This window comes from Heterodontus francisci, chromosome 2, assembly GCF_036365525.1.
Source record: "Heterodontus francisci isolate sHetFra1 chromosome 2, sHetFra1.hap1, whole genome shotgun sequence".
Taxonomy (NCBI): Eukaryota; Metazoa; Chordata; class Chondrichthyes; order Heterodontiformes; family Heterodontidae; genus Heterodontus; species Heterodontus francisci.
Window position 1 is genome coordinate 211,120,247 of NC_090372.1, and position 21,070 is coordinate 211,141,316.

General features: G+C 47.9%; 1 protein-coding gene across 1 annotated transcript in view; it reads right to left on the bottom strand.

Annotated features, from left to right (window-relative positions):
- ghrhrl (growth hormone releasing hormone receptor, like) overlaps positions 1 to 21,070 on the bottom strand; it is a 79,058-nt gene that overhangs the window by 41,396 nt on the left and 16,592 nt on the right. The gene's annotated exons all lie outside the window — the stretch shown is intronic.

Sequence of the window (21,070 nt, forward strand, 5' to 3'; positions counted from 1 at the left end):
CCCACCCCCAGCAGTGATGTATGAACAACGACAATTGAATTTAAAACAGTGCTCTGTATAGATTGCCACACTTCAAAACAGAGTATGGTAAACAAGTAATTGTGCAGCACTTACGCAAGAGCCCTCTACCCTTACTGAACAATTCCACACCTACACCAAAGAATAACAGGTTACAGTGGGTCTCCAATAATGAGCACTTGGGACAGTGCACGATAAACTCTAGTGCTGTTCACAGCTTCCTCTTCTCGCTAATATTATCACTAAAACTAGGCTGAAAGAGCAAAGGCACATTGAAAGGGAACAACATTGGACATAACAGGTGCTTTTCTGCTCAATAACTTGCTTTTATGAGATAGTAAAATGTCTGAGGTCGCGTCACGGGAGCATTATGAAACCGAGGCAGCTGGAGGCACAGAGGCCAAGCATGGAGCGATTAAAATCGGGGATGCTCAAGAGGCCAGAATTAGAAGAGCACAGATTTCTCATAGGGTTGCGGGGACTGGAGGAGATTACAGAAATAGGGAGGGGTGAGGCCACAGAGAGATTTGAAAGCAAGGATGAGAATTTTTAAATTGAGGCGTTACTTAACTGGGAACCAGTGTAGGTCACTGAGCACAGGAGTGATGGGTGAGTGGGATTTGGTGTGACATGGGCAGCAGAGTTTTGGATGACCTCAGGTTTACAGAGAGTAGAATGTGGGAGGCCAGCCGGGTGTGCAATGGAATAGTCAGGTCAGGAGGTAACAAATGCATGGATAGAAGTTTTAGCAGCAGGACAGCTGAGGTAGGGGCGGAGATGGACAATATTACGCAGGTGGGATTAGACGGTCTTAGTGATGGCACAGATATGTGGTTGGAAGCTCATCCTGGGGTCAAACATGACACCAATGTTGCAAACAGTCTGGTTCAGCCTCAGGGAGATGGATGGAGTAAGTGGCGAGGGAGCGGAGTTAGTGGCGGGATCCGAAGACAATGATTTCAATCTCCCCACTATTTAATTGGACAAAATTTCTGCTCATCCAGTTTTGGATGTAAGTCGAGCAAGTCCCTCCCCTCTCCTCCTGCCACTGATCCTTTGCCCTGAGGGACTTTGCAACCTTGGATTGGGTTGACAACTCTGGTTGGATGTATTCCAGGAGATTTCATCACATGACCGTCAGCTGCTCCGCCCACCACCATTGGTCACCCAACAAGTCCATCCTCATGACACACCACCTTCCTACACCAACTGGAAAGTAACCGTACACTTTGTTATATTAATTGGATGATTCTTGACAATTGGTCAAACAGTAATTTCCCCCATCTGCAATATTTTACACAACTAACAAACAAAACACAAAAATAAAAACATGATTATTCAATGCTGCTTTATGATTTTTCTCCAGGATTTCAGGCAGGAGTGTCTTGGAATTTAGTTTTCAATTCATGGACAATCCAGGTCAACCATGGAGGGTTGGAAACCTTAAACGGGAAGGGCGTCATCACTGAAAACATAAGAACTTAAGAAATAGGGTCAGGGATAGATCACACAGCTCCTCGAGCCTGCTCATCATTCAATAAGATCATGGCTGAACTTCTACCTGAATTCCACTTCCCCACCCGCTTGGAGAATTTAAAAAATTTATAGAGTGAAGAGCCCACTTTGTTCCTCACTCAAGTGTCTATCCTTCTTTGGTGGGTGTTAGGAGATGTCAATTCAGAGGTGGAAACCTTGTGGATTTGCCCTGTCTGAATGCAAGAGCAATAAGGTCAATAGGTCAATTGAGACACCCCTGCAACAAACATTCCCCCAAAAACTTCCCCTCAATCTTCCCCCAACAACCTCACCATAACAACCTTTCCCAATGCCCTCTCCAACAACCTAACTCCCAACCACCCCCAAAAACCTTCCCCCAACAATCTCACCTCGGCCCCCTCCAACAACCCCCTTCCACTAGCCTCTCCCCTCCCAAGATCACCAACATAGCAGCAATGGAACATTGCAGCTTCCTTCCCTTCCATTGCTAAGTCCCTCTCTGGATACACACACTGAGCCACTAAGGGTGGCCTGGTGCTTTAGGAATTAATTGATGCATAACTTATGAATCACCGCCAGATCCTTCAGTTTGTTAAGTGAGAACATTGAAAACATCAACAAAGTACAAAGCATTGGAAAAGTACACATGCTCATTGATAATCTTTTGAAGTTAGGTTTCTCTATTTTACCAACCCAATTAATGGAGTTTTACTCTCTAGGAGAGCCTATTACCAGGGAACAATCAGTGCCAATACTGTTATTCATTTTTCACAGATGATAAATAGGAATGTACGAGTTGCTAGACGAGAAGAAAACGAGGTCCATCTAGTTTGCCTTCTACAATCCTGGTAGTGGCCTGATGTTAATGACCAGCACTTGGATATACAGGGCATAATGTCAAAGTTTGCAGATGATACAAAACTTGAAAACGTATTCAACAGTAAGGAGGGCAGGAGCAGACTTCAGCAGGACATCGACAGACTGGTGAAATGGGCAGACACTGACAGATGAAGTTTAATGCAAAAAAGTGATTTATTTTGGTAAGAAGAATGAGGCAGGCAATATAAGCTCAATGATCCAATCTCAAAGGGGGTGCAGGAACAGAGTGTTAAAGAGATAGTGCAGAGAAGATTTACTGGAAGGGTATAAGGGATGCAAGTTTTCAGTTATACAGAGAAACTGGGATCTTTCTCCTTAAAGCAGAGAAGGTTAAGGGGAGATTTATAGAGGTGTTCAAAATCGTGAAGCGTTTTGATAGAGTAAATAGAGAAACTGTTTCTAGTGACAGAAGGGTCAGTAACCAAAGGACACAGATTTGAGGTGATTGCAAAAGAACCAGAGGCATGATGAGAAAAAATAAAATTAGGCAGTGTGTTGTTAAGACCTGGAATTAAAAGCGTGACTAACCGACCCAAATCCGACCAGACATGTGGCGGGTTCGGGTCGGATCGGGTCTCTCTTCTGGGTCCAGCATTCGGGCTCGGGTCGGGTCAGGCTGGACGTGGACACAGAGCTGCCTTGCTCAGGGAGGGAAGTAATCTTCAAAATTTGAACATTCAGCTGGGACGTCAAGGCGGGAAAGGAGCTGCCGGAACGGAGGATCACAACATTTGGACAAGGTAGAGCACAAGAACCTGTGTGATATAATTAACTTTATTATGGTAGTCGGGTCGGATCGGGTGGGGTCGGGTCGGGTGGGGTCGGGTGGGGTCGGGTCGGGTCGGGCGTGGGAAAAATATCAAAGGACTCGAGCCCAGGTCGGGTTTGGGTTGGATGTGATCGGGTCGGGTTTCAATTTCATACACAAGCAGGCCTTTATCTGGAATGAACTGAGTGAAAAGCTGGTGGAAGCAAATCCAATAATAACTTTCAAAAGTAAATTGGATAAATATTTAAATGGAAAAAAAAAATTGCGGGGCTATAGGGAAAGAACCAGGGGAGTGGAACTGATTGGATCGCTATAAAATTGGATAACTGCCAAAAACGAGCACAGGGGTCGCGATGTGCGATTAACCCATTCCCTCTGCTTCCGATGCAGCCAGTGCACAGAGTTTATGCTGCCTGCTCACTTCAATGGGTTGTACTGTGCAGCCATCACTAAGCAGGTTGTTGAGTGACTGCACGCCTGAGCAGGGGTTGCAAAATTGTGAGAGGCTAGCACAAGTTGAAGCACAACTACACAACCTAAAGCCAGCCTGCACCTCTTAAAGGGGAGGTGCATTTTGACTAGAACAGGTGCTGGAAGTCATTCTAAAAGTGAGTTTGGCCTGGGAAAGTCACAAGAGTGGCATAATATAGCAAAGCACAGGCTCCAAGATTTTCTGATGTGGCTCTGGAGGCCTTGGTCCAGGAAATGGAGAGGAGGAGAGATGTGATCTACCTACAGGATGTCAGGAGGCCCTCCAGACAAACTTTGCAAAGGCAGTGGGACCAGATAGCGAGCAATGCTCGGCGTATAGCCCAAGGACCTGGATATAGTGTGGCAAGAAGTTCAATGATCTGACAAAAGTGACCGAGGTCAGTGACTGCATCTTCAAATGCCACATCCCACCACTAGCCTTACACACTGCTCAACACACCATAGCCTCATGACTCACCTACCAGTAATCTCTATCAATCACTCATACCTAACATTCAGAGCTTCACCTCACCCTCACACACTTAGAACTGCCGCAAGCCTCACACCCGCATCTCGCAGCTTGCAGACACCACCAGCTATTCGACCATGACAGCCATATCACACACACAGATTACACCACCCTTACTGACACACTTCCCTCTCTCTTGCAGGACGAGGTGGCACACAAGCGGAGGCAGTAGGAGCTAACCGGCAGGGGACAGGAACTGCTGCATGTACTTACCGCCTGGAGGAGATGGTGTCATTGGAGTGGCCATGACAGAGGCTGAAACCATCGAAGATGACAGTGTGCTCATATCTAATCCTCCTTCTCAATCCCACTTCGCACCTCATCTCACAATCTCTTCTGATTTTCGAGCTGCAGATGGTGTAAGCATGTACTTCTTGATTTTTCCCCTCCCCTCACCATAACACAAAACTTGTGCCTTTCTATTGTCAGGTAACCAAGAACAGCAACCTGGCCATACAGAGTTGGAAGACAGGAAGATAGTGACGAAGAGGAAACACCGTCATTTGTTCCCACACTCGCAACCACCAGGTCAGAGACTGGTACTGTCCATACTTCAGTGATAGTTAGTTACAGAGGGAAGGTAAGGTGTGGGACTGTTGGTAGATGGAGTTTCTTTCATTCTTTCATGGGGGGGAGGGGTGAGAATTGCTCGCAAGGCCAGTATTTATTGCTGATTCCTAATTGCCCTTGAGAAGGTGGTGGTGAGTTGCCTTCTTGAATCCCTGCAGTCCATGTGGGGTAGGTACACCCACAGTGCTGTTAGGAAGGGAGTTCCAGGATTTTCACCCAGAGACAGTGAAGGAATGGCGATATAGTTCCAGGTCAGGATGGTGCGTAGCTTGGAGGGGAACTTGCAGGTGGTGGTGTTCCCATGCGGCTGCTGCCCTTGTCCTTCTAGGTGGTTGAGGTCGTGGGTTTGGAAGGTGCTGACGAAGGAGCCTTGTTGAGTTGTTGCTGCAGTGCATCTTGTAGATGGTACACACTGCTGCCACTATGCATCAGTGATGGAGGGAGTGCATGTTTATGGTGGTGGATGGGGTGCCAATCAAGCATGCTGCTTTGTCCTGGATGGTGTCAAGCTTTTTGAGTGTTGTTGGAGCTGCACCCATCCAGGCAAGTGGAAAGTATTCCATCACACTCCTGACTTGTGCCTTATGGATGGTGGACAGCCACAGGGGAGTCAGGAGGTGAGTTAATCACTGCAGAATTCCCAGATGCATTATCCCAGACGGATAAGTCGAGCATGGACAGCCGACAGAAAGGGGATCAATTGATTGCCTCCTTCTCTTCCTCCACCTCCTCAGCTGCTCATCGTATAACTGATGGCAAGGACTGTGCCCTCATAAAGGAGAGGTTGCACCGTGAAGTTTGACATGCACTCTGCTCAGTACTGCAGGTCTCCTCCAAACATAGAAAGGTTGTTTAAGCACCCCAATGGTCTGGTGTCTCACATTTCTTGTGGCAGCTCGGCTTTCAATCAATGCATCATGCCCGCCAGTGCGTGGGTTGCGCACCGCAGTCAGGAGCCATGTCGTCAAAGGATATCCCTTGTCGCCCAGTAGCCCACCCTCTGGTTTGCCGTGGTGCCTCAAAGGCAGACAGTACAGCAGACTGACGCAGAATACAGGCAGGGAAGAGGCTACCTGTTTGCATTGGAGCTGTGAGTATAAATAACTTACCTCAGGGATTTCACGGCCTAGTCACCGGGGAGCGGAGGTAGAGTGGACCCGGAGGGGCGGAGCATCGGAGCTGTGAGTATAAATAACTTACCTCGGGGATTTCGCGGCCTAGTCACCGGGGAGCGGAGGTAGAGTGAGCCCGGAGGGGCGGAGCATCGGAGCTGTGAGTATAAATAACTTACCTCGGGGATTTCGCGGCCTAGTCACCGGGGAGCGGAGGTAGAGTGAGCCCGGAAGGGCAGAGCTGCTTTCACTGCTTCTGTGTTCCAACTGAAACTGAGAAAAATCTGAAAAAAGTGACGTCACAGGAAAACTGGTAGGGAATCTGTGTGGGAGAGAGGCAGCGAGGAGTGGAGCCCGAGGAGCAGCAGGACCGGAGGTATAAAATAACACGCCAAAATCTGTGTGGGAGAGAGGCAGAGAGGAGCGGAGCCCGAGGAGCAGCAGGACCGGAGGTATAAAATAACGCGCCAAAATCTGTGTGGGAGAGAGGCAGAGAGGAGCGGAGCCCGAGGAGCAGCAGGACCGGAGGTATAAAATAACGCGCCAAAATCTGTGTGGGAGAGAGGCAGAGAGGAGTGGAGCCTGAGGAACAGTGGGAAAAATCGAAAAGTGACATCAGAGTGACGTCACATTGAACAGAGAGCAGAGAAACAGAGAACTGCTCGGGTCAGTATTCAGGTAAGTTTTTAATTTAATTTAATTGAATCAACATAGAGTAAGACGATTGATTTATAAGTATATAAACTAAAGACTAAAGCGGTTTAAAAAAAACTAAAGACCAGTTGGAAATTTAAATAACAAATTAAAATCTAATTCTATGAAATAGAGATGCAGGGCCAGGCGATGTGTTGTACCTGCCTGATGTGGGAGCTGGTGGACCCCATTGTGGTTCCTGGTGAACACATCTGTAGCAAGTGCTGGCTGCTCGAGGAACTCCGGCTCAGAGTTGATGAGCTGGAGTCTGAGCTTCGGACACTGCGACACATCAGGGAGGGGGAGAGTTACCTGGACACTGTGTTTCAGGAGGCAGTCACACCCCTCAGATTAACTACCTTGAATTCGGCCAGTGGTCAGGGACAGGAGGGTGTGACTATGAATGAGGCAGGTAGAGGAATCCAGGAGGTAGTGCTGCAGGAGCCTCAGCCATTGTCCTTGTCCGATAGGTTCGAGATTCTTGTTCCCTGTGTGGACGAGAGCAGGGACTACAGGGAGGATGAGCAAACTGACCATAGCACCATGGTACAGGGAGCCATTCAAGTGGGGGGAGAAAAGAGAAATGTAGTCCTAATCAGGGATAGTATAGTTCAGGGCATAGACACCGTTCTCTGTGGCCAGGATCGAGAGTCCCGAAGGCTCTGTTGCCTACCTGGTGCCAGGGTTCAGGATATCTCATCTGGGCTGCAGAGGAACTTGGAGTGGGAGGGGAAAGATCCAGTTGTTGTGGTCCACGTAGGTACCAACAATATAGATAGAACAAAGTTACAGGTTCTGCTGAGGGAATATGAGCAGCTCGGGGCTAAATTAAAAAGCAGAACCAAAAAGGTAATAATTTAATAAGGATTTAATAAGTATTTATTTATTTTATATCAATTAACTAATTAGTGATAGAAATGACGGTTACAGGGGTGAAGCGCTTCACCTGTGAGATGTGGGAAGTCCGTGACGCTTCCAGCGTTCCGGGCGACTACATCTGCAGGAAGTGCACCCAGTTGCAGCTCCTCACAGACCGCCTGGATCGGTTGGAGCGGCAACTGGATGCACTTAAGAGCGTCATAGACAGGAGTTTTAGAGAAGTGATTACACCCAAGGTGCAGGCAGGTAGATGGGTGACCGCTAGAAGGGGCAGGCAGTCAGTGCAGGAATCCCCTGTGGCTATCCCCCTCTCTAACAAGTATACCGTTTTGGATACTGTCGGGGGGGGTGGGGTGTGGCCTATCAGGGGAAAACAGCAGCAGCCAGAGCAGTGGCACCACGGCTGGCACTGTTGTTCAGCAGGGAGGGACAAAGCGCAGAAGAGCAATAGTTTTAGGGGACTCTATAGTCAGGGGCACAGATAGGCGCTTCTGTGGACGTGAAAGAGACTCCAGGATGGTACGTTGCCTCCCTGGTGCCAGGGTCAAGGATGTCTCTGAACGGACAGGGGGCATTCTGAAGGGGGTGGGTGAACAGCCAGAGGTTGTGGTACACATCAGTACCAATGACATAGGCAGGAAGAGTGATGAGGTCCTGCAGGAGGAGTTTAGGGAGTTAGGTAGAAAGTTAAAAGATAGGACCTCTAGGGTTGTAATCTCTGGATTACTCCCTGTGCCACGTGCCAGTGAGGCTAGAAATAGGAAGATAGTGCAGCTAAACATGTGGCTGAGCAGCTGGTGTAGAAGGGAGGATTTCAGATATCTGGACCATTGGGATCTCTTCAGGGACAGGTGGGACCTGTAAAAGAAGGACGGGTTGCATCTAAACTGGAAGGGTACTAATATCCTGGCTGCAAGGTTTGCAAGCGTCACTCGGGAGGGTTTAAACTAGTGTGGCAGGGGGGTGGGAACCAGAGCAGTAGGACAGCTAGTGAAGTAAATGAGGAGGACATAGTAAATAAGGACTAAGAGGAAGAGCAGGCAGGGAGATGTTGCTGAGAACAGCGGGACTGGTGGTCTGAAGTGCATTTGTTTCAATGCGAGAAGTATAACAGGTAAGGCAGATGAACTTAGAGCTTGGATTAGTACTTGGAAATATGATGTTGTTGCTATTACAGAGACTTGGTTGAGGGAAGGGCAGGAGTGGCAGCTAAATGTTCCAGGCTTTAGAAGCTTCAGGCGGGATAGAGGGGGATGTAAAAGGGGTGGGGGAGTTGCATTACTGGTTAAGGAGAATATCACAGCTGTACTGCGGGAGGATACCTCAGAGAGGTCATGCAGCGAGGCAATATGGGTGGAGCTCAGGAATAGGAAGGGTGCAATCACGATGTTGGGGGTTTACTACAGGCCTCCCTACAGCCAGCGGGAGGTAGAGGAGCAGATATGTAGACAGATTTTGGAAAGATGTAAAGGTAACAGGGTTGTAGTGGTGAGTGATTTTAACTTCCCCAATATTGACTGGGACTCACTTAGTGTTAGGGGCTTGGATGGGGCAGAATTTGTGAGGAGCATCCAGGAGGGCTTCTTGAAACAGTATGTAGATAGTCCAACTAGGAATGGGGCCATACTGGACCTGGTATTGGGGAATGAACCCGGCCAGGTGGTCGAAGTTTCAGTGGGGGAGCATTTCGGGAACAGTGACCATAATTCCATAAGTTTTAAGGTACTTGTGGATAAGGATAAGAGTAGTCCTCGGGTGAAGGTGCTAAATTGGGGGAAGGCTAATTATAACAATATTAGGCAGGAACTGAAGAATTTAGATTGGGGACAGCTGTTTGAGGGTAAATCAACATCTGACATGTGGGAGTCTTTCAAACGTCAGCTGATTAGAATCCAGGACCAGCATGTTCCTGTGAGGAAGAAAGACAAGTTTGGCAAGTTTTGGGAACCTTGGATAACACGGGATATTGTGAGCCGAGTCAAAAAGAAAAAGGAAGCATTTGTAAGGGCTGGAAGGCTAGGAACAGATGAAGCACTTGAGGAATATAAAGACAGTAGGAAGGAACTTAAGCAAGGAGTTAGGAGGGCTAAAAGGGGTCATGAAAAGTCATTGGCAAACAGGATTAAGGAAAATCCCAAGGCTTTTTATACATATATAAAGAGCAAGAGGGTTACCAGGGAAAGGGTTGGCCCACTCAAGGACAGAGATGGGAATCTATGTGTGGAGCCAGAGGAAATGGGTGAGGTGCTAAATGAGTACTTTGCATCAGTATTCGCCAAGGAGAAGGACTTGGTGGATGATGAGCCTAGGGAAGGGAGTGCAGATAGTCTCAGTCATCTCATTATCAAAAAGGAGGAGGTGTTGGGTGTCTTGCAAAGCATTAAGGTAGATAAGTCCCCAGGGCCTGATGGGATCTACCCTAGAATACTGAGGGAGGCAAGGGAAGAAATTGCTGGGGCCTTGACAGAAATCTTTGCATCCTCATTGGCTACAGGTGAGGTCTCAGAGGACTGGAGAATAACCAATGTTGTTCCTTTGTTTAAGAAGGGTGGTAAGCATAATCCAGGTAATTATAGGCCGGTGAGATTTACATCAGGGGTAGGGAAACTATTAGAGAGGATTCTTCGGGACAGGATTTACTCCCATTTGGAAACAAACAAACTTATTCGCGAGAGACAGCATGGTTTTGTGAAGGGGAGGTCGTGTTTTACTAATTTGATTGAGTGGAGTTGCGGATAATGATGAGGATTGTCAGAGGATACAGCAGGATATAGATCGGTTGGAGACTTGGGCGGAGAAATGGCAGATGGAGTTTAATCCGGACAAATGTGAGGTAATGCATTTTGGAAGGTCTAATGCAGGTGGGAGGTATACAGTAAATGGCAGAACCCTTAGGAGTATTGACAGGCAAAGAGATCTGGGCGTACAGGTCCACAGGTCACTGAAAGTGGCAACACAGGTGGATAAGGTAGCCAAGAAGGCATTCGGCATGCTTGCCTTCATCGGTCGGGGCATAGAGTATAAAAATTGGCAAGTCATGTTGCAGCTGTACAGAACCTTAGTTAGGCCACACTTAGAATATTGCGTGCAATTCTGGTCGCCACACTACCAGAAGGACGTGGAGGCTTTGGAGAGGGTACAGAGGAGGTTTACCGGGATCTTGCCTGGTCTGCAAGGCATTAGCTATGAGGAGAGGTTGGAAAAACTCGGATTGTTTTCACTGGAACGACGGAGGTGGAGGGGGCGACATGATAGAGGTTTACAAAGTTATGAGCGGCATGGACAGAGTGGATAGTCAGAAGCTTTTTCCCAAGGTGGAAGAGTCAGTTACTAGGGGACATAGGTTTAAGGTGCGAGGGGCAAAGTTTAGAGGGGATGTGCGAGGCAAGTTTTTTACACAGAAGGTGGTGAGTACCTGGAACCTGCTGCCAGGGGAGGTGGTGGAAGCAGATACGATAGCGACGTTTAAGAGACATCTTGACAAATATATGAATAGGAAGGGAATAGAGGGATATGGGCCCCGGAAGCGCAGAAGCTGTTAGTTTCGGCAGGCATCAAGATCGGCGCAGGCTTGGAGGGCCGAATGGCCTGTTCCTGTGCTGTACTGTTCTTTGTTCTTTGTTCTTGTTCCTGATTACTACCTGAACCACAAGCAAATTGGCAAAGGGTCAATAAGATTAAAGAGGTAAATGCGTGGCTCAAAGATTGGTGTGGGAGAAATGGGTTCGAATTCGTGGGACATTGGCACCAGTATTGGGGAAAGAGGGAGCTGTTCCGATGGGACGGGCTCCACCTGAATCATGCTGGAACCAGAGCCCTGGCGAATCGCATAACTAGCGCTGTAGATGGGGCTTCAAACTAAATAGTAGGGGGGAGGGTTCAGTTGCATGGAAAAACAGGAAGTTAAAGGAGAAGGTAGGAGTGCAGGTTAGTGGTGAGGCTGATTGTTACCAAACTGCAAGAAGTATACTGGTTAAACCAGAAGAGAGAAACAATAAACAGGCGAATAAGGCATCAGTGCTGAGGGACAGGTTAGGGGGTATAGCCCAAATAACAGTTCTGTATACAAATGCACGGAGTGTAAGGAATAAAATAGATGAGCTGCAGGCGCAAATTCAAATGGAAGATTATGATGTGGTGGCCATTGTGGAGAGGTGGCTGCAGGATGGTCAGGACTGGGAACTAAATATACCTGGTTATAAAGTTTACAGGAGGGACAGGGAAAATGGCAGAGGGGTGGAGTAGCCTTACTGATTAGAAATAATATCACCTCATTGGTGAGGGAGGATATAATGAGGGGATAGCATCCAGTGGAGACCTTATGGGTAGAATTGAGGAACAAAAAAGGATCTAAAACTGTAATAGGTGTTGTGTATAGACCCCCTGGTAGCAGTTCTGAGGTGTTAGATTGTATAAATGCACAAATTAGGCAAGTGTGCAACAAAGGCAGAGTAGTATTAATGGGGGATTTTAACTTACACATAGATTGGGAGAGGCAGACTAGACCTGTCAGAAAGGTAGTGAATTTCTGGAATGTATCCGGGATAGTTTCCTACAGCAATATTCCCTAGATGTAACAAGGGGACAGGCAATATTAGATTTAGTTATGAGTAATGAGTCAAATTTAATTAGTAGCCTAACTGTGTGTGAACATTTATCAAATAGTGATCACAACATGATCGAATTCAAGGTAGCGTTTGAAAATGAAAAGCACGAATCAGCTACTAGAATTTTAGACTTGGGTAAGGCTGACTTTACCGGGATGAGACAGAGACTGTCCACAGTAAACTGGATAGATCTGTTAATGGGCCAAACGACTGAATAACATATTTAAAGAAACATTTAACAAAATACAGAGCGAGTATATACCCCTGAGAGGAAAAAGCTCCACTTCACAGAAAAAACAGCCATGGACAACAAAAGAGATTAGGGATAGCATAAAACAAAAAGAAAGGGCTTACAAAAATGCAAAACGCAGCACAGATCCGGCCGAATGGAATCGATACAAAGACCAGCAAAGGGTCACAAAGCAGTTTATAAGAGCTACTAAAAGAGATTATGAAAGGAAACTTGCAAAGGACATCAAAATCAATAAGAAGAAATGTTATAGTTACATAAAGGGAAAACGGGTGGTCAAGAGCAATGTAGGCCCATTAAAAGCTGAAAATGGAGATATTGTCATTGATAATGGGGAAATGGCAGACATGTTGAACAATTATTTTGCCTCAGTATTTACAGTTGAAAAGTAGGATAAATTGCCGGAAGTCCCGAAAAAATTAACAGCTGATAGGGGACAGGGACTTAATACAATTAACGTAAGTAAATCATCAGTAACAAGGTAATTAATGGAACTAAAGAGTGAGAAACCCCCAGGACCTGACAGTTTCCATCCGAGGGTGTTAAGTAAATAGTAGGGGAGCACATTGTAGATGCCCTAACTATAGTCTTTCAGAGTTCCCTAGATTCAGGAGTGGTCCCTCTGGATTGGAAAGTTGCACATGTCACTCCACTTTTTAAGAAGGGTGAAAGGGGGAACCAAGGAAATTACAGACCAGTTAGCCTGACATCTGTGGTGGGCAAGTTGCTGGAGTCTATAATCAAGGATAGGGTGACCGAACACCTAGAAAAATTTCAGTTAATCAGGGACAGCCAACATGGATTCATGACGGGAAGGTCATGCCTGACAAATCTCATTGAATGTTTTGAAGAGGTGACTAAGGTAGTGGACAGGGGAGTCTCTATGGATGTTATTTATATGGACTTCCAGAAGGCATTTGATAAAGTCCCACATAAGAGACTGTTAACTAAGGTAGAAGCCCATGGAGTTGAGGGCAAATTATTGACATGGTTAGGAAGTTGTTTGAGTGGTAGGTGATAGAGAGTGGGGATAATGGGTAAGTACTCCGATTGGCAGGATGCAACTAGTGGTGTCCCACAGGGATCTGTGTTGGGGCCTCAATTATTCACATTATTCATTAATGACATGGATGATGGAGTAGTAAGTCATATATCCAAATTTGCTGATGATACAAAGTTAGGCAGCATTGTAGACAGTCTAGATGATAGCATAAAATTGCAAAGAGATATTGACAGACTAGGTGAGTGAGCAAAACTGTGGCAGATGGATTTCAATGTGGGCAAGTGTGAGATTATCCATTTTGGACCAAAAAAGGATAGAGCAGGGTACTTTCTAAATGGGAAGAGGTTAACGACAGTGGATGTCCAAAGAGACTTGGGGGTTCAGATGCATAGATCTTTAAAATGCCAGGAGCAAGTGCAGAAAATAATCAAAAAGGCTAATGGAATGCTAGCCTTTATATCCAGAGGATTGGAGTATAAAGACACAGAGGTTATGCTGCAGCTGTACAAAACCCTGGTTAGACCCCACTGTGAGCAGTTCTGGGCACCACACCTTAGGAAGGATATATTGGCCTTGGAGGGAGTGCAATGTAGGTTTACAAGAATGATACCTGGACTACAGGGGTTAAGTTAGGAGGAGAGATTACACAAATTAGGCCTATTTTCACTGGAATTCAGAAGGTTAAGGGGTGATCTGATTGAAGTCTTCAAGATATTAACAGGAAAAGACCAGCCAGATAAAGATAAACGATTTCCACAGGTTGGAGATTCTAAAACTAGGGGGCATAGTCGAAACATTAGGGCCGGACCGTTCAGGAGAGATGTTAGGAAGCACTTCTTCACACAAAAGGTGGTAGAGGTTTGGAACGCTCTCCGACAAGCAGCAGTTGAAGCTAGAACAGTTGTTAATTTTAAATCTGAGATTGATAGATCTTTGTTAAGCAAAGATATTAAGGGATATGGGCCAAAGACAGGTATATGGAGTTAGGCCGCGGATCAGCCATGATCTCATTGAATGGCGGGACAGGCTCGAGGGGCTGAATGGCCTGCTCCTGTTCCTATCTTCCTATGTTAGAACATAGAACATAGAACAGTACAGCACAGTACAGACACTTTGGCCCACGATGTTGTGCCGAACCTTTAACCTACTCTAAGATCAAACTACCTACATACCCTTCATTCTACTATCATCCATGTACCTATCCAAGAGTCACTTAAATGTCCCTAATGTATCTGCTTCTACTACCACCGCTGGCAGTGCATTCCACGCACCCACCACTCTCTGTGTAAAGAACCTACCTCTGACATCTCCCCGAAACCTTCCTCTAATCACCTTAAAATTATGCCCCCTGGTGATAGCCCTTTCTGCCCTGGGAAAAAGTCTCTGGCTATCCACTCTATCTATGCCTCTCATCATCTTGTACCCCTCTATCAAGTCACCTCTCATCCTTCTTCGTTCCAATGAGAAAAGCCCTAGCTCCCTTAACCTTTCTTCGTAAGACATGCCCTCCAGTCCAGGCAGCATCCTGGTAAATCTCCTCTGCACCCTCTCCAAAGCTTCCACATCCTTCCTATAATGAGGCGACCAGAACTAAACACAATATTCCAAGTGTGATCGAACCAGGGCCTTATAGAGCTGCAGCATAACCTCGCGGCTCTTAAACTCAATCCCCCTGTTCATGAAAGCCAACACACCATACGCCTTCTTAACAACCCTATCAACTTGGCTGGCAACTTTGAGGGATCTATGGACATGGACCCCAAGATCCCTCTGTTCCTCCACACTACCAAGAATCCTGTCTTTAAGCCTGTATTCTGCATTCAAATTCAACCTTCCAAAATGAATCACTTCACACTTTTCCAGGTTTAACTCCATCTGCCACTTCTCAGCCCAGCTCTGCATCCTGTCAATGTCCCGTTGCAACCTACGACAGCCTTCCACACTATCTACAACTCCAGCAACCTTCGTGTCATCGGCAAACTTGCTAACCCAGCCTTCCACTTCCTCATCCAAGTCATTTATAAAAATCACAAAGAGCAGAGGTCCCAGAACAGATCCCTGCAGAAGACCACTGGTCACCGAGCTCCAGGCTGAATACTTTCCATCTACTACCACCCTCTGTCTTCTATGGGCCAGCCAATTCTGTATCCAGACAGCCAACTTTCCCTGTATCCCATGCCTCCTTACTTTCTGAATGAGCCTACCATGAGCCATGCTGACTGTCTCTAATCAAACCATGCTTTTCCAAATAATCATAAATCTTGTCTCTCAGAATCCTCTCCAATAATTTGCCCACTACCGACATAAGACTGACTGGTCTATAATTCCCAGGGTTATCCCTATTCCCTTTCTTGAACAAGGGAATAACATTTGCCACCCTCCAATCATCCGGTACTACTCCAGTGGACAGTGAGGACGCAAAGATCATCGCCAAAGGCGCGGCAATCTCTTCCCTCGCTTCCCATAATATCCTTGGGTATATCCCGTCTGATCCTGGGGACTTATCTATCCCCATGCCTTTCAAATTTTCCAGCACATCCTCCTCCTTAACATCAACCTGTTCGAGCATATCAGCCTGTTTCACGCTGTCCTCACAAACGACAAGGTCCCTCTCACTAGTGAATACTGAAGCAAAGTATTCATTATGGACCTCCCCTACCTCCTCCGACTCCAGGCACAAGTTCCCTCCACTATCCCTGATCGGCCCTACCCTCACTCTGGCCATCCTCTTGTTCCTCACATAAGTGTAGAACGCCTTGGGATTTTCCTTAATCCTACCCGCCAAGACTTTTTCATGTCCCCTTCTAGCTCTCCTAAGTCCATTCTTCAGTTCCTTCCTGGCTACCTTGTAACCCTCTAGAGCCCTGTCTGATCCTTGCTTCCTCAACCTTAAATAAGCTTCCTTCTTCCTCTTGACTAGCTGTTCCACATCTCTTGTCATCCAAGGTTCCTTCACCCTACCATCCCTTCCTTGCCTCATCGGGACAAACCTATCCAGCAGTCGCAGCAAGTGCTCCCTAAACAACCTCCACATTTCTGTCGTGCATTTCCCTGAGAACATCTGTTCCCAATTTATGCTCCCCAGTTCCTGCCTAATAGCATTGTAATTCCCCCTCCCCCAATTAAATATTTTCCCATCCCGTCTGCTCCTGTCCCTCTCCATGACTATAGTAAAAGTCAGGGAGTTGTGATCACTATCACCGAAATGCTCTCCCACCGAGAGATCTGCCACCTGGCCTGGTTCGTTGCCAAGCACCAAATCCAACATAGCCTCCCCTCTAGTCGGCCTATCTACATATTGAGTCAGGAAACCTTCCTGGACACACCTGACAAAAACTGCTCCATCCAAACTATTTGCACTGAAGAGGTTCTAATCAATATTAGGGAAGTTGAAGTCACCCATGACCACAACCCTGTTACTTCTGCACCTTTCCAAAATCTGCCTCCCAATCTGTTCCTCCGTGTCTCTGTTGCTATTGGGGGGCTCTATAGAAAACTCCCAATAAAGTGACTGCTCCTTTCCTGTTTCTGACTTCCACCCATACTGACTCAGTAGACAAACCCTCCTCGACGACCTCCCTTTCTGCAGCTGTGATACTATCCCTCCACTGCCCTCCCCCAGCCACACCTGCTCTTTGTTTTCTCAATGAAATTGATCTGGACGAAACTGACGAGCACAGCTGTCGATACTTCAATCTCCGATCCTGCTGTCTTCACCACCCAGAGTGTCTGCGGCCACGGCGTGCGGTAAGTCCATTGAGGAGAAGAAGGAGCAGCGGGACTCTAGGGAAGCCTTGAGAAAAGGTGCCCCGAACACCCAAAAAATCCATGAATGGCTCCTCGGCCGCAACTTCAAAGCGCCTGCGGGAGATGGCTCGGAGAGCATCTGCAGCGCACTGTCGGCAATGCCTTTATTTAAACCACATCAAAAAACCCTTAGTGAATATAATCACCTTTGTAAGCCTGCCCAAAGATGCTTCACCTCCCGAAGGACGCGGATGAGCTTTCCGGACGTCGATGGTGGGAACTGAGGATTTGGCTAATTACATGCACCCGCTTTCCCCCCCTTTCCCCTTCCCCCCCCCTTCCACCCCCCCTTCCCCTTCCCCCCTTTCCACCCCCCTTCCCCTTCCATGCTCCACTGTCTCAGCTCACCCCCTCACAACCCCGTCCCAGCCCCCCCCTCGCACCATCTTCCCCCTGCACCCCCTTCCTCTGCACCCCCCCACCCCCTTACAGCCCCCTTCCCAGCTCCCCCTCGCACCCCCCTCCCTCCACCCCCTTCCCCTGCACCCCACCCACCCCTTTACAGCCCCCTTCCCAGCTCCCCCTCGCACCCCCCTCCCTCCACCCCTCCCCCTCGCATCCCCTCCTCCCACCGGCATCATCCTACACCTGTGTAGGGGCCCTAACAACCCCACTGCCTTGTGGGCATCTCGGGAGAGACCAAGGCTAAGGGAGTAAACCCTAACAGAAAATCCGGAGCGGAACCCCGTAGGCGGTCATGTGTCACCTTTGGCATGTTTCCGGCAGTTCCTGCAGCCATACCGGTGCCAAACGTCGTGTCCTGCACTCCGTTGGACCCCACCAGAAAGGCCGAGAGGGGGGTTTTGATGATTGGGCAACTCTCAACCTCCTTACATTCGCCCAGGCATGCGCCATGGAGAGGTCACTCCATAGTTGCCTCACAGCGACTGAAACAACACGGAAGGCAGCAGTTACGGGTTATAAGTCCAGATAAATTGGCGTAGAAACTGGGCGCCACGGGTTGCCTTTGTCGGTGGGAGAGGTCATCGCACCTCACATGGTCAGCTACCGCCCGCCTCAAACCGGGCAGCCCCCGGTCAATAAGGTTCTGTCCCGCCACAGTCTACCTGCTTCAATGGGTGCTTGGAGTTCAGGGTCATTGCCCGAAAGGTGGACTGAAACACGGCACCAAACAACACGAAAAAAGGAAAGAAGGTACCAGCCCTTCGCTTTGCAAGCTGGAACGTCAGAACTATGTGTCCTGGCCTGTCGGAAGACCTTACACAAATCAACGATTCTCAGAAGACCGCCATCATTAACAATGAGCTCTGTAGACTCAGTGTAGACATTGCAGCACTTCAGGAGACACGCCTCCCCACGAGTGGATCTCTAGCAGAGCAAGACTACACCTTCTTCTGGCAGGGCAGGGATCCTGAAGAACCAAGACAGCATGGAGTGGGCTTCGCCATTAGAATCTCCTTGCTCAGCATGATAGAGCCTCCCTCAAATGCCTCGGAACGCATACTGTCCATCCGATTGCTCACCACCTCTGGTCCAGTACACCTCCTCAGCATCTATGCTCCAACGCTCTGCTCCTCACCTGAAGCTAAAGATCAGTTCTACGAGGAACTCCATAACATCATTAGCAGCATCCCCAACACCGAACACCTATTCCTGCTGGGGGACTTTAATGCCAGGGTTGGGGCCGACCATGACTCATGGCCCTCCTGCCTTGGGCGCTATGGCGTTGGAAGGATGAATGAGAACGGGCAGAGACTGCTTGAGTTGTGTATCTATCACAACCTCTGCATCACCAACTCGTTCTTTCACACTAAATCCTGTCACCAGGTTTCATGGTGGCACCCGATTGCGTCATTGGCACCAGCTAGACCTCATTGTCACAAGGTGAGCCATATCTCGGGAAGATTGGAAGATTATGGCATGACCTTTCCGCTATCTTCACCCTTACTTAGCAACCTCCTTTAGCAACCTGGGATTAAGCCATCCGAACCAGGTGACATATCTACCTGAGCATAGCCAGCCTTTCCAGTATATCTTCTCAATTTTTACCCTATCCATTGCCTCTACTCTCTCCACTCCAGATATTTTGTCAGATTCCACTTCCTTAGTGAACACCAATGCAAAGTACTCATTAAGTATTCTCGCCTTGTCCCGCCCTTGAAACAACTTTGGAAACCACTGTACACTCTACAATCACCGCAGGAGCCAGTCGAAATCAATCAGCAACTGAGCTGTAGGTAGTTGATGATCCCTGTTGAGGAGTTCTTTCTGCTGCAGAACACATGTTCAGCTGAACATGATTAAAAGACAGCACTAGCTGGAGCATTGAGCGCCAAAGTGGCAGCGCTGGTGTCAAATCCGCTTTACATTCTGATTGACGTCACGATCTGCCCACTCTGCATACTTCCAGCAGACACTCCCTGCACGCATGCTAACGTCCTCACCAAAATGGCATCCGCTGCAGCTGGTTCCAGAAGCATACATGTGCCCCTTGAACGCCAGTTTGGGGGCAAAAGGGCACCCATAGCGCCGAGAAAACGGGCGCTACAGAGCCAAATTACATGGCTGATTGTCTTCCAAAGAGTTAGCACAGGTACAATGGGTGAATGGCCTCCTTCTGTGCTGTTTCATTCTATGATTTTATGATAAATGCACTGAGCCACGAATGGGTGGCCTGGTGCTTTCGGAATTAATTTAGTGCATAACCTATGAATCATCGTCAGATCCTTCAGTTTGTTAAAGGAGAACATGGGAAACATCAACAAAGTACAAAGCATTGTAAAGGTGCAGATGCTCATTGATAATCTTTTGAAGTGAGGTCTCACTATTCTACCAACCCAATTGATGGAGTTTTATTCTCTAGGAGAGCTGCTTAACAGGGAACAATCAGTGCCAATACTGTTATTCATTTTTCACAGATGATACTCAAATAGGAACATAGGAACAAAGGAATTACCAGATAAATAAGACCAAGGTCCATCTAGTTTGCCCTTTACTCTCCTTCAAGTCACATGATACAACTGTAGTGGGGTTGTTGACTAATCATAGCAATTAATCTGCATCAATAGGTTCACAACAGACCTAGTGCTTTTGAACTGCTTGCATTACTTTAATTCCCAATCCTTTTTTCCATCTTTTCCACCAGGTACTTGGCAGTGTGTAATTCATTGCCAGCCTCATCCCACAGTCATCATCTCATCCCAAATCCAAATCCAGGGTGGAATTATATGCTCTCCCGGGGAGAGCATAAAATCTGGTGGGATGGTGACAGGGTGTGAGGGGGGTGGGGGGGTGGGTGTGCGCAGGTGTATGTCACCACCCTCCTGCCTCCACTGAAGTTTAGTCCGGGGTGGGAAGGCCCAAGAACAGCCTTCCCGCCCCGCTGCCGATTGAGGCTCTTAACTGGGCAAGTAACCCCCAATTAAGACCCTCTTTCAGCCGCAGCCACGACTGCCCGTGCGGAAGGCGGCCCTGTCGCCACCAGGGAAACAGGGAAACAGGGAAAAACTGTGCGGGCCTGAACAAGGGGCCCAGCATCAGGAAGGGGGGGGATCAACTGAGGGCCACCCCCCTGCCCTTGCTGCTGACCTTCCTTGACGCCTGGATCCAGCAATGCTCCTCGGCCTCCGGTGGGTGCAGCTACAGCAGCAGCCACCGCCTCTGTGGTGGCGCTGCAGCTGCCAGCCTCTGATTGGCCAGCAGCTCTGCAAGACCAGGATTTCCAGTGACGGAGTTCTAAATACTATGGAAGGCCTGCTGCTGTCCACTTAAGTGCCCAATTGGCACTAAATTTGGCGGGCCTTGCAAAAAAGAGGCAACGCAGGGATCTCTGTGTCAATTTCCCCCGATGCTGAGACCCCCACCACCAGCATAAAATTCCCCCGACCCCAAGTGGGGTAGGACAGAGGTAATCGGATCATGGCTGTGGTTCTAAAAATTTCCTTGCTCCTGATAAAAAACCATCATCACTAGGTTTAATAAATCACTTTACAAAACAGCTGGAGTATTGTGTCCAGTTCTGGGAA